We start from the raw sequence: 12,904 nt of genomic DNA, 5'->3' as shown, positions 1-12,904 counted from the left end.
GCGACATTCAAGGTCCAAACTTCCATTCCATAAAACAAAGTCGAGAAAGCGCAGCACCTAGCCAACCTAACTCTTAGCTCCAACTTCAAATCTCTTGTGCATAGCACTTTTCTAATTTTGTTAAAATTTGCTCTAGCCAATTTTTTATTTTAATTTTGATTTCCTGGAAGTAATCGCCTGTGGAGTTGATCATTGTTTCCAGATATGCCTATTGGTCGACTCATTCGATATTGGATCCGTCTATGAAGAGATTCTCATTATTTCTTTGAGTTTTCGATATTCTCATAAACTTTGTCTTCTTGATGCTCATTGTTAGACCTTATTCTTGTCCAAATTCCGCTATTCTGGACCAGCCTCTGAAGATCCTCAAAATTTTCGACTAAGATGACAGTGTCATCCGCATATCTAATGTTGTTAATGGACTCCATTTACCTTTATCCCAGCTGCTTCACTCTCAAGCAGTGGCGGCTCGTGATTTTTACAATAGGGGAGGCTATTCCTAACTGTAAAATATCTAGACAAATTTGTACTAGCAAAAAAAATCCGCCAACAAATCTAATTTAGGGCCCCATTTTTTGAACATTTTTTATTTACATTTTATAATATCATCATAATTCACAATTTCACAGTCTAATTGTAAAAGTGTATTACCAAAGTTTGTGTCGTTTATTTGTTAACAATTCTATTTCTGTAAGTAGATATGCATATCAAAATAAATACAGATTTGAAGTTTTGCAGTCTATTCAGGATGAAGGTGCAAATTTTTTAAGATACTCAACTGAATTTTTTTAATTCTAAAAGCGGCCTACTGCGAATCCAAAAACACGGTAAATTACCGATATTTTGCTTTGCATTACAGATATCGGAAAAGTTTATTTGAACAAGTTGTTCCAAATATTATTCTAATCCCACATATTAAATTTTATCACAAAATTCGCACTTTTAGTTTTTTCATTATTTGTAGTCAGGATCCTAAAATCGCAGTGGAGGCTGCTGGCCGATCAACCGTCCTTGCCCAATCTCCGGGCAGCGTGTGCGTTAAGCGATAATGCAGCTCTAAGGAAAATGGGTCGCATATTTGCAGATGCTAGTGTGTGTACAGTGTGTAGACACCAGGGTGTTGAAATCAGTTAGGGTTTGGAAAAACAGTTCATTTACATATTTATGCTAGCGCGTGTTGACACAACGGTGTTGAAATCGCTTAGGGTTTGGAAAAACAGTGCGTTTACAGATGCTAGCGTGTGTTGACACTAGGGTGTTGAAATCAGTTAAGGTTTGGAGAAACAGTACATTTACAAATACTAACAGATTTGGACACCAGAGTGTTGAAAGCAGATAGCTTTTTTAGTGGTTATACATACATGCATATGCTAACGGCTATTGACATTGATTTTATATACCCACTGCTGTGGAAAATTTTTTAAGTGATTTAGGTATTAATAAATAATTAAGCGTTGTTGAGATATAAACAATAATATATTAACACAAAATAACATCATAAAAAATGTTGTTCTGAAGCTATCTCCTTGTGGCATTTTTATAATTAACTATTTAAATGGGAAGTAAGCCTCAATTAAATTGAAAAAAATAATTTTATTAATGTTTCGACCCCCAAATCGGTTGTCGTTGTCAAAATACAAAATACTGTTAAATTAAACAAAAATGTTGTTACTTAGTAAAAAAAATGCTTCTAATAATTTATTTAATCTGACTCATTTATATCAGCAATTCAGACATATATTATACATTTTAAAGTATTTTTTAGTAAGCAACAACATTTTTGTTTAATTTAGTAGTATTTTGTATTTTGACAGCGACACCCGATTTCGACGTGGAAACGTTAATAAAATTATTTATATAATTGTGGCTTTTTTCCCATCTAAATAGTTAATTATATGCTAGCGTGTGTTCACACTAGGGTGTTGAAATTAATTAGGGTTTGGAAAAACAGTACATTTACAAATAACACAAAAGAACAACATAAAAAATAATGTTGTTCTGAAGCTATTTCCTTGTGGCATTTTTATAGTTAACTATTTAGATGGGAAATAAGCCACAATTGAATTGAAAAAAATTATTTTATTAACGTTTCGACGCCCAAATCGGATGTCGTTGTTAAAATACAAAATACTACTAAATTAAACAAAAATGTTGTTGCTTAGTAAAAAATACTTTAAAATGTATAATATGTCTGAATTGCCAATATACATAAATGAGTCAGATTAAATAAATTGAAGACCTAAGTGGAAGAAGGAGGTATGTAACATTTTCTAAAATTTTGAGTTTATTAGTGAATGAAGGTGGTATGTAACTTAACTATTATATTATGCCACTTTTACTGTACCTCTAAAAAGCTTAATAAGAGATATTCTAGTGGATGAAGGAGGTATGTAACCTATAGAATACAATTCTTGAATGGAAGAATTTATAACTCAAAAACAATAACTTTAGAGAAAAATTACCAAAGACCTTTTTTGTTTCCAATAATCAAAAGAACCTAACATAATGTACACAGGCTGAAAAAATTGATTTTTTTAATTTGTTTAAATTTTTTTTATAAATGGAGCTAAGGCTAGGGTAGCTATTAATAAAAAGGCAAGGTAGACGGAAGAAGAAATGCCAGGTCGAAGAAGAAAGGCCAGGTCGCAGAAGACCGTCATGGCTTAGACAACTGTAAGAATGGTTTAACAGATCCTCTGCATCCCTTTACCGAGCTGCCATTAACAAAATTAGTATAGCCAGTTTGATAGCCAACATGAACATAGCAACATGAAGAAGAAGATTATTTGTGTTCAATTACATAAATTTCTGTAAAACTGAATATAGAGCATTATTTTATGCCACATACCCCCTTCATCCATTCAGATAAAGGATAGTTATACAGACTAAACTAAACTAAAAATAAACTATAATTAATGGAAGAAGACGATATATACAGTTTTTATTTATTTATAGAAAAAATACTAAAAATCAAAACAAATTATCAACATAATATGTAAAGGAATGTTTATAGCAATATAAATTAAACCAAATTACACAAACAATACTTTCATGATAAAAGTAGAGGAATAAAAACTTTAAATGCCCATATCTAAAAAGGTAGGCTTTGTAACATACCTTCTTCTTTCACTTAGGTCTTCAATTATTAGAAGAATTTTTTACTAAGCAACAACATTTTTGTTTAATTTAGTAGTATTTTGTATTTTGAAAACGACACCCGATTTGGGCGTCGAAACGTTAATAAAATTATTTTTTTCAATTTAATTGTGCCTTATTTCCCATGTAAATAGTTAATTATAAAAATGCCACAAGGAAATAGCTTCAAAACAACATTATTTTTTATGTTGTTCTTTTGTGTTAATATATTATTGTTTATATCCCAATAACGTTTAATTATTTATTAATACCTAAATCACTTAAATATTTTTCCACTGCAGTAGGTATATAAAATCAATGTCAATAGCCGTTAGCATATGCATGTTTGTATAACCACTAAAAAAGCTAGCTGCTTTCAACACTCTGGTGTCCAAATCTGTTAGTATTTGTAAATGTACTGTTTTTCCAAACCCTAACTGATTTCAACACCCAGTGTCAACACACGCTAGCATCTGTAAACCCACTGTTTTTCCAAACCCTAACCGATTTCAACACCGTTGTGTCAACACGCGCTAGCATCTGTAAATGTACTGTTTTTTCAAACCCTAACTGATTTCAACACCCTGGTGTCTACACACGCTAGTATCTGTAAATATGCGACCGGGTCTCCTTAAACCATCCTTAAACGCTGCTGGGCTGCGTGGAGCATCAGCAAGTGAGATTTTCCGGCCAGCAGCCACCTCTGCGATTTTAGGATCCTGACTACAAGTAATGAAAAAACTAAAAGTGTGAATTTTGTTATTAAATTTGGTATGTGGGGTTAGAATATTATTTGGAATAACTTGTTTAAATAACTTTTTCCGATATCTCTAACGCGAAGCAAAATATCAAAGTAAACAAAACAGTGTAGCATGTGTAAAAAATTTATAGGGAGGCTAAGCCTTCCTTGCCTCCTCTGACCAGCCGCCACTGCTCTCAAGAGCTTTTTTCAAGATCTCTTCCGAGTAGGCATAAAAAAGAATTTGCGACAACACGCATGCCTGTCTTACCCCACGTCTGATTTTAATTTCCTCTGACAGCTGACCGTTAACACGTACTTTTGCTCGTTTCTTATAGTATAAAAAATGTATTATAGTCAATAAAATACGCATATATATCTTGATTGACGTCCAGGCACCTTTGTACTAGTATGATAACCTTTAACTACACGCGCTGGCGTATTTTTCACGCCAGATATAAGAATTCTACTGCAAGTATATTTAAAAATTGAACTTTGAAGTTGTTCATCTATCTAACCTATTACTGGAATGTGCTTTACAATTGGTTTTAGTTTCTTTATAATCGGCGTTCTATTCTGAGAAGATCGTAATTACCAGTTTATTATTTGTTGTTTCCAGTAATGTACAAAATATTCCAAGATTGTAGTAATGTAACTACATCTTTCAAATGTTTTTTTAGTAATTATGGCACAAAATATATTTTTCTTTATAAAAAATACTTTTTCTCATGTAAAAAATCACATTTCAAAAATTTTTTATTAGTAATTTTATTTTTCAAGATTCCAGTTAGAAATCCCAATTTACTTACTGAGAAAGAACTCAAAGCTTTCGCTGATGCCGAATAAGGTTTAAAACAAAAAACTAAATGTATTTAAAAAAAACCCTGTTTTAATTGGGTTCCCTTGTGGTGTACAAAGTACGCCACGCGTGTACTTATGTTACAACTTGATGCGCGAGTAGTTAAAGGTTGAGCAAAAAAAGAGCTTCACGAGTTCCTAGGCCCTTGCGAAACCCAAACTGCGTATCATTAATGTATATGTCCAGTTTATGATATATTCGGTTATGTATGACTTTCAGTAGCAACTTTAGCACATGGGACATCAAGCTAATTGTGCGGTAGTCGCAGCATTCTCTGGCGTTTTTCTTTTTAGGGAGACAAATAACATCGACGTTAACCATTCTTTGAGTAATGTGCCTGAGCTACATATTTTTTTCAAGAGTATCACTAAAACATCGATATGCTCCTCAATGAATGAATGAACCCCTATTCCTCCTAATTCAAAATTATTTATGAGTACAATTAATGAGGTTATCCATTTTTGATTTAAATGAGTTTGTTTTGTATTAACTCATACATTTTTATGTAGTGTGTATACTGTTGTGGGGTACTTACATAAATCTTCATGGGATTTAAAACTATGTACTAATAGTCCATTCTTTCACGGTTTTTGCTCTAAATTTTTTAAGAACCGCTTGGATTGACATGAAATTTGGCATACGTATAGCTTACATGTCAAAGAAAAAAAGTGATATTGTGCTGATGTGTGCTTTTGCCGTGGGGGTTACTTTCACCCCCTATTGGGGGTGAAAAAATATATGTCCAAAATAAGTCCGGAAATGGGTAAACTGACTAATTTTAAGTAACTTTTGTTCTATAGAGCTTTTTCGCCAAGTCAACACTTTTCGAGTTATTTGCGAGTGAATATGTTCATTTTTCAACAAAATGACCACATTTTTAGACGGTTTTTTGCAAATAACTCAAAAGTAAGTATTTTGTCGAAAAAAACGTTGCTACAAAAATATAGCCTATAAAAAAGTAAAAAAAATGGTGTACGCGTTAGGTCTCTGGATCTCGTAGGACCACAGTTATAGCCAATGAAAAATAGATTCATATTCACCAAATTTCAAATAGAATATTTCGACGTGAAATATCCAAAAAATTAAGCACTTTTTGGGGAAAACCCATTATTACTTTTTTAAAGTGTTTAAAAAAAGCTTTATTTCTGTTTTTACAAAAAGTTTCCAGCATTAAATTTAAGCAAGTTACGCTCAAAATAAAGTTGGTCCCTTTTGTTTTTGCAAAAAAGGAATCGGGAAGACCACCCCCTAATTAGCAACTTAAATGAAATTAATCGTTACCGCTCCACAAATTATTTTACTTATGTTGTGTTTATATGATATGTAAGTTTCATCGATTCAAAGTGCTTATTTTTGAAAAAATTTGGTTTCAAAATAAAATTTTTAAAAATTTAAATTTTGAAAAATATGCTTTTTTTCAAAATAACTTAAAAACTGTTAGAGATACCAAAAATCTCGAAAAACAAAAAAAGTCAAATTTGCTTTTCTGAATATCATGTATTTTTTTGTTGTTCTGTTAGACAAAAATTGATTAAGATTTGGTGTTTCTAAATTTGCATACATTTGTGATCAGTGACTCGTTCAACCCCTTTTAACCCTTTCAATAATAAGGACTTTGAACAGATGAAACTAACAGATCATATAAGCAATATATACACGAGTCAAGAAACTTGTGAATCGTGACGATTAAGTTCATTTAAGATACTAATTAGTGGGTGATTTTCTCGATTTTTTTACCAAAACCGAAAGGGACTAACTTTATTTTGAGCGTAACTTGTTTAATTTTGATTCTAGAAATTTTTTTTATAAAACAAAAATGAAGCTTTTTTTAAACACTTTAAATAAGTTGTAATGAGTTTTCTCCGAAATGTGCTTCATTTTTGGTTATTTCACGTTAAAGTATTCCATTTGGAATTTGACGAATATGAACCTATATTTCATTAGCTATAACTCTGCTTCTACTAGGTGTAGAGACGTGATATATACACCATTTTTTTAAATTTTTTACAGGCTATATTTCTGATAAAAATGTTTTTTCGACAAAATTCTTACTATTTGAGTTATTTGCGAAAAACCGTCTAAAAGCGTGGTTATTTTGTTGAAAAAATGAATATATTCACTGCCAAATAACTCGAAAAGTATTGACTTAGTGAAAAAACTCTATAGAACAAAAGTTACTTAAAATTAGCCAGTTTATCCAATTCCTGACTTTGTTTAAACGAATATTTTTTCACCCCCAAAAGGGGGTGAAAACCACCCCCAGGGCAAAAGCACATATCGGCACAATATCACTTTTTTTCTTTGACTTGTTAGCTACGTGTATGCCAAATTTCATGTCAATCCAAGCTGTTCTTTAAAATTTAGAGGTTTTGCAATATTTTACCGTTAAAGAACGGACTATAAGGTCTAAATTGGAGACCGTGGGAATATAAACGAAGCAGAGGAAGGCCCCAAAAGATATGGGCAGATGATATCAAGAAGCACTTGGGCTCTAGGTGGATGACTGTAGCGACAGACAGAGAAGATTGGAAAAGGATTCCAGCCAATATCCAAAGATGGACCGAAGAAGGCTAATTAGATAGATAGAAGGCCTAAGAAAATATAACCTAAGTAATATTTAACAATATTTAACAGATAAAGCCTCTCTATAAAAACTGAGGTATATATTATAATGTTTAAACAAGTTGAGTAAAGTTGCAGTAAAGTTGCAATACAGACTTGACTGGATTTTCTCTGAAAAACAAGATGGAATTTTCAGTAGTAATTGCACAAGAGCTCTAAAATTATCGAATTTTTCCCGAGTGACACTTTGACAGTTTTAATTTCACGATCCGAAGGGGAGTGTCACGAGGGCAAAAATTCGATAATAATTTTAGAGATCGAGTGAAATTTGCTGCGATTATTTCATGAATAAAACTGTTCAAAACCAAAATTGTATTGTAATTTATTAATGTAATTACAAATTAATACAATTAAACACACAGTCGTTATAAATATTTGACGATTAAAAGTTATCACTTTTATAATTTTTATAACATTAATTGTCATTAATGTCACTGAATGTATTTTTTCGTAGCAACGAAGGGCATCTGACGTAATATACTTGACGACAGGATATTATCAAAAATTATCAGTAGTAATTGCACAAGAGCTCTGAAATTATTGAATTTTTTCCGAGTGACATTTTGACAGTTTTAATTTCACGAGCCGAAGGCGAGTGAAATTATGTCAAAGTGTCACGAGAGCAAAAATTCTATATTAATTTCAGAGGTCGAGTGCAATTTGTTGCGATTATTTCATGAATAAAACTGTTCAAAACCAAAATTTTATTGTAATTTATTTATGTAAGTACCATTAAACACACAGTTTTTATAAATATTTGACGATTGAAAGTCATCACTTTTATAATTTTTAAAACATTAATTGTTATTAATGGGCAAGAGCATAGCAACGAAGGGCATCTGACGTAATATACTTAACGACGGGAAATTACAAAAATTATCGATTTAATTCAGATTTCTGTAGCTTTCTATTGGTCAAAATCTCCTACGAATGAAATAATCGGATATAATATCACAAGAGAGTGAGAACAAATTGAAAATAATGTGACAGTTTTTCGAATCAATCAGTAGTACCAATGAAATAATCAGTAGTAATTTCAAAAGAGCTCTAAAATTCTATATTAATTTTAGAGATCGAGTGCAATTTGTTGCGATTATTTCATGAATAAAACTGTTAAAAACCAAAATTTTATTTTAATTTATTTATGTAAGTACAAATTAGTACTGTTAAACACACAGTTGGTATAAAAAATTTTACGGTTGAAAGTAATCACTTTTATAACTTTTAAAACATTAATTGTCATTAATGTCACTGAATGTATTTTTTCGTAGCAACGAAGGGCATCTGACCTAATATACTTGACGACGGGATATTATCAAAAATTATCACCTTAATTTGCATTTCTGTAGCTGTCTATTGGTCAGAATCTCCTATGAATGAAATAATCAGTAGTAATTGCACAAGACCTCTAAAATTATTGAATTTTTCTCGAGTGACACTTTGACAATTTTAATTTCACGAGCCGAAGGCGAGTGAAATTATGTCAAAATGTTACGAGGGCAAAAATTCTATATTAATTTTAGAGAACGAGTGTAATTTGTTGCGATTATTTCATGAATAAAACTGTTCAACATCAAAATTATATTGCAATTTATTTTTTTATGTACAAATTAGTACAATTAAACACACAGTTGTTATAAATATTAATTTGACGGTTGAAAGTCATCACTTTTATAATTTTTAAAACATTAATTGTCATTAATGTCACTGAATGTATTTTTTCGTAGCAACGAAGGTCATCTGACGTAATATGCTTGACGACGGGAAATTATCAAAAATTAGCGATTTAATTTAGATTTATGTAGCTTTCTATTGGTCAGAATCTCCTACGAATGAAATAATCGGATATAATATCACAAGAGAGTGAGAACAAATTGAAAATAATGCGACAGTTTTTCGAAAATTTGTTGTCTGGCAATAGACACGAGAGCCCGCAGGGCTCGAGTGGCTATTGCCCAATGATAACAAATTTGAGTAAAAATGAAGCATTATTTTCCTATTTATTCTTACTGTCGTGTGATATTCGTAAGATTATTTTTTAATACGTATATTATGGATATTTTCTTAAATGTGACAGTTGTCAAGACTAGGAAACTGGTTGTCATTAAACAGAAACAATCTAATTAAAAAAATTCTATCGGTAATTTTCTACAGTAGATAATTCTCAGTATAATTTTAATCTGATTGGACAGAATTAAACACGTGATTAAATATCTTACTATACGATTTGAAGTTAAAATCATCAAAAATTAATCACTTTAATTTTTATTTCGGTAGCTTCCTATTGGTCAGAATCTCCTATGAATGAAATAATCGAATATATAAAAAGTATGACAAGATAGAAAATAAAGAAGAGATGATAAATCCTTATAATCTTACAACGGGAATATTTTCCATGTTTCATAAAATGCCTTTATTGATTGACATTATGTTGTATATATGTTCATCTAAATAGAAAAAATTTACAATGATGGGACAATTACTGACCGATATTCTTCTATATAAATTATTGTTGTTATCTTCCATCTGGCGCTAACAATTTAATTTCAAATCAAGTCTGTATTGAACTTTTTTTGTAGGTGTAGGTTTAAGTTAAATGCTGAATCTTGATCTCTGAAGGTATTTAGACGGGATGGACATTGGCTAATCAATAATAAGCAATATAAAAATTCTAAAAACATTCTTTCACTTTGTTATCATTTTAAATATTTATTTTGGTTTGCACCTTCATATTGCATTACTATACAAATTACAAATGCATAGCATATCTAGAAGCCGTCACTCAACTTGATAAGTCCTATTTTAAAATTGCATACTTTCATCATTTTGTATAATACTTTCTTAAAAAATCTTAAAAATGACTAATGATTCATCGTGTATGTTGTAATATAAGTGTTTCTGCTTATCTTGAAACTCAGCAGTGCATAAAAGCTTCCAGAGCTGGAACTATTATTGTTGGGCGGTTGTTTTTACTTTAAAATAACCGTTATGCATAATAATGGATAGATAATTTCTAATGCACGGCGTTTGGTAATAGCATCCGGGATCACAAACTGCAATGATCAATATGGAAATTGTCCGAACGTATTTTTTTGAACTATATCGAATAGAGCCTTCGGCGAAGCCAATCAAGAACTGTTGCAAATTCCTGAAAATGAGGGAAAATAAAGATTGTACATGTATGTAAATAATTCGTAGGTATAAACTCCAAAAAAAGTTACAGAACTACTTTAAATAATAAACCTAAAGCGGTATCGCGCAAGGTTGCATAGTTGCACCCTATCATTTAGTTAGATAACGTAGTATGTTTAGTGATAATCATCACAGAAAATCACTTGTACCACAGTGAGTCACAAAAATAAATAAAACGATATTTATAAAATATCTGTCTTCTATTATGTAGTAAGGTATAACTAGACCTAAACCCAGACATCCAAAGTGAAAGTTATCTTTCATCAACAAATTGTTCTGTATGGTAGACATATTGTTCAGTCAAAAGTTACACCATTTTGAGCGTCGGGTTTGGGGGGAGGTGAGAGAGAAGTCGGCAAATTGGTAGTTTTTTACTTAGTCTGTGATTTTCACCCTGAACGACCCATGGGTGCAAAAAGTTTTTTTCCCTTCCCTGCCCTTGATTGTTCGATTGGATTCGTAATGGTCTTGGTATATGGTAGGTTTGGTTAGGCGTTGATTTTAAGAAGTGTTTCTGGCTAGATGGACGCAGGAAAAAAAATACCGAGACACAAGACCCCACCTCTTGCCGTACTGGTCATATATACCTAGGTCGATCCGATACATCAGAGTATTCTAGTCTAAGTCGCAGATCCACTTAAATGTTAATGAACTATTTTAAATGGGAAATAAGCCACAATTTTACAAAAAAATTAATTTATTAACGTTTCGACGCCCAAGTCGGGTGTCGTTGTCAAAATGGGTGAAGTCGAGTTCGCTCCGCTTCGTTCAGGTATATTTTAGAAGGGTACGAATTGGCTCCCGCATGAATGCGGGTAGGCTCTCATATAATCGCGGAAACATTAGACATTGTTGCCAAATCGTGTAATATTTATACTGCTTAGGAAATTTACATAGTGATATAGACTTTTTATAGGAAAATTATACTTTTAGACAAATACTTTTAGAGTTTGTTTTAGTTCAACATTGGCATATGTGGCAATTTTAACACAAATTATCGGTGTCGGCCGGTATGCGCTCGACCGTTTTGCGCTCTTACCTGAAATCGGCCGGTTTGCGCTCTACACTCTAATACCCGAAAGTTAAGTTAGGACCGAAGGGTTAGGTCTTCCTCCTTTCCCATAGATATTTCTAGGAAGGTATCTGTTTCTAACAAAAAGAGAAAATTTGAAAGAAGTGACAACGCTGGGTGATATTTTCGACATGTTTAGGTAAAATAAATTTTGTCTATGGGAGCCAATTCGGACTCTACCTTTTTTAGTTCAGGTAAAATTCTTACCATTGGGAGCGAACTCGACACCGTCCGTCAAAATATATGCCTGAATTGCCGATATAAATGAGTCAGATTAAATCAATTATTAGAAGAATTTTTTACTAAGCAACAACATTTTTGTTTATTTAGTATTATTCTGTATTTTGACAACGACACCCGACTTGGGCGTTGAAACGTTAATAAATTAATTTTTTTGTAAAGTTGTGGCTTGTTTCATATTTAGAATAGTTTATTATAAAAATGCCACAAGGAAATAGCTTCAGAACAACACTTAAATTTTACACTACAAAGTTAGTCTTTTCTTTCCGGCCATGGTCTTAATCTTAACCATCGACCCCTATATCATTAACAGTAAAGTGAATGCGATACGTCGACATGGCCCGCTTGGCTATCTCTCACACTGTTTAAAATGTTATTGTACTAAATAAAAAAGGATACTTTCTACTTCCCTCATATTATTAATGCTAACTATCTTTTTTTGCGAATTCATTGTTTCGCTTCCAAAACTCTCCTTTGTGTCTCCAACTTAATTATTTCCATATACATATGTTGTCAAGTTTTAAAGTATGTGGTCTAATTTGGTATGATTGACATTCGTGAGTTCATCTTTCCCTAAGTAGCATTCCTGATCCTCTTTCAACTCGATTTTTTTTTCTGCAATTGTCTTACAACTCGATGAGTTTTTTTTTCGTCAGTTCCTTATTGTACAAATTAAATTAACACACAACTCTTCAGAAATTTTTGTCGGGCAAACTGGTAGACCTTTTATTGGGCCCTAGTATATACATAGCCCTTAAATCAAATCGAACCTACTTATGGCAATATAAGTTTTGCTGAAGCTACCTTACTATAGGGTTCACCTGCAGAAGACTCATTTGAGCCATTGAGATCTGTTTGGAGCAAAGACAAAGTCCACCACCGGGCTCGCCTCTCTGAATTCACCAACTTTATGGTGCTTACTTGATCTTCTCACATACCTTCTATAAAGATCAATTTCTGAATTTCTGAGATGACACGTCACGGTTACAATTATTATTATTTATGGTAAGGGAGCCCAATTCCTTAAAAATACTCGAAATTGTCA

The sequence above is a fragment of the Diabrotica virgifera genome, chromosome 7, assembly GCF_917563875.1.
Source record: "Diabrotica virgifera virgifera chromosome 7, PGI_DIABVI_V3a".
Taxonomy (NCBI): domain Eukaryota; kingdom Metazoa; phylum Arthropoda; class Insecta; order Coleoptera; family Chrysomelidae; genus Diabrotica; species Diabrotica virgifera.
Note: the sequence above shows the minus strand (reverse complement) of the source record.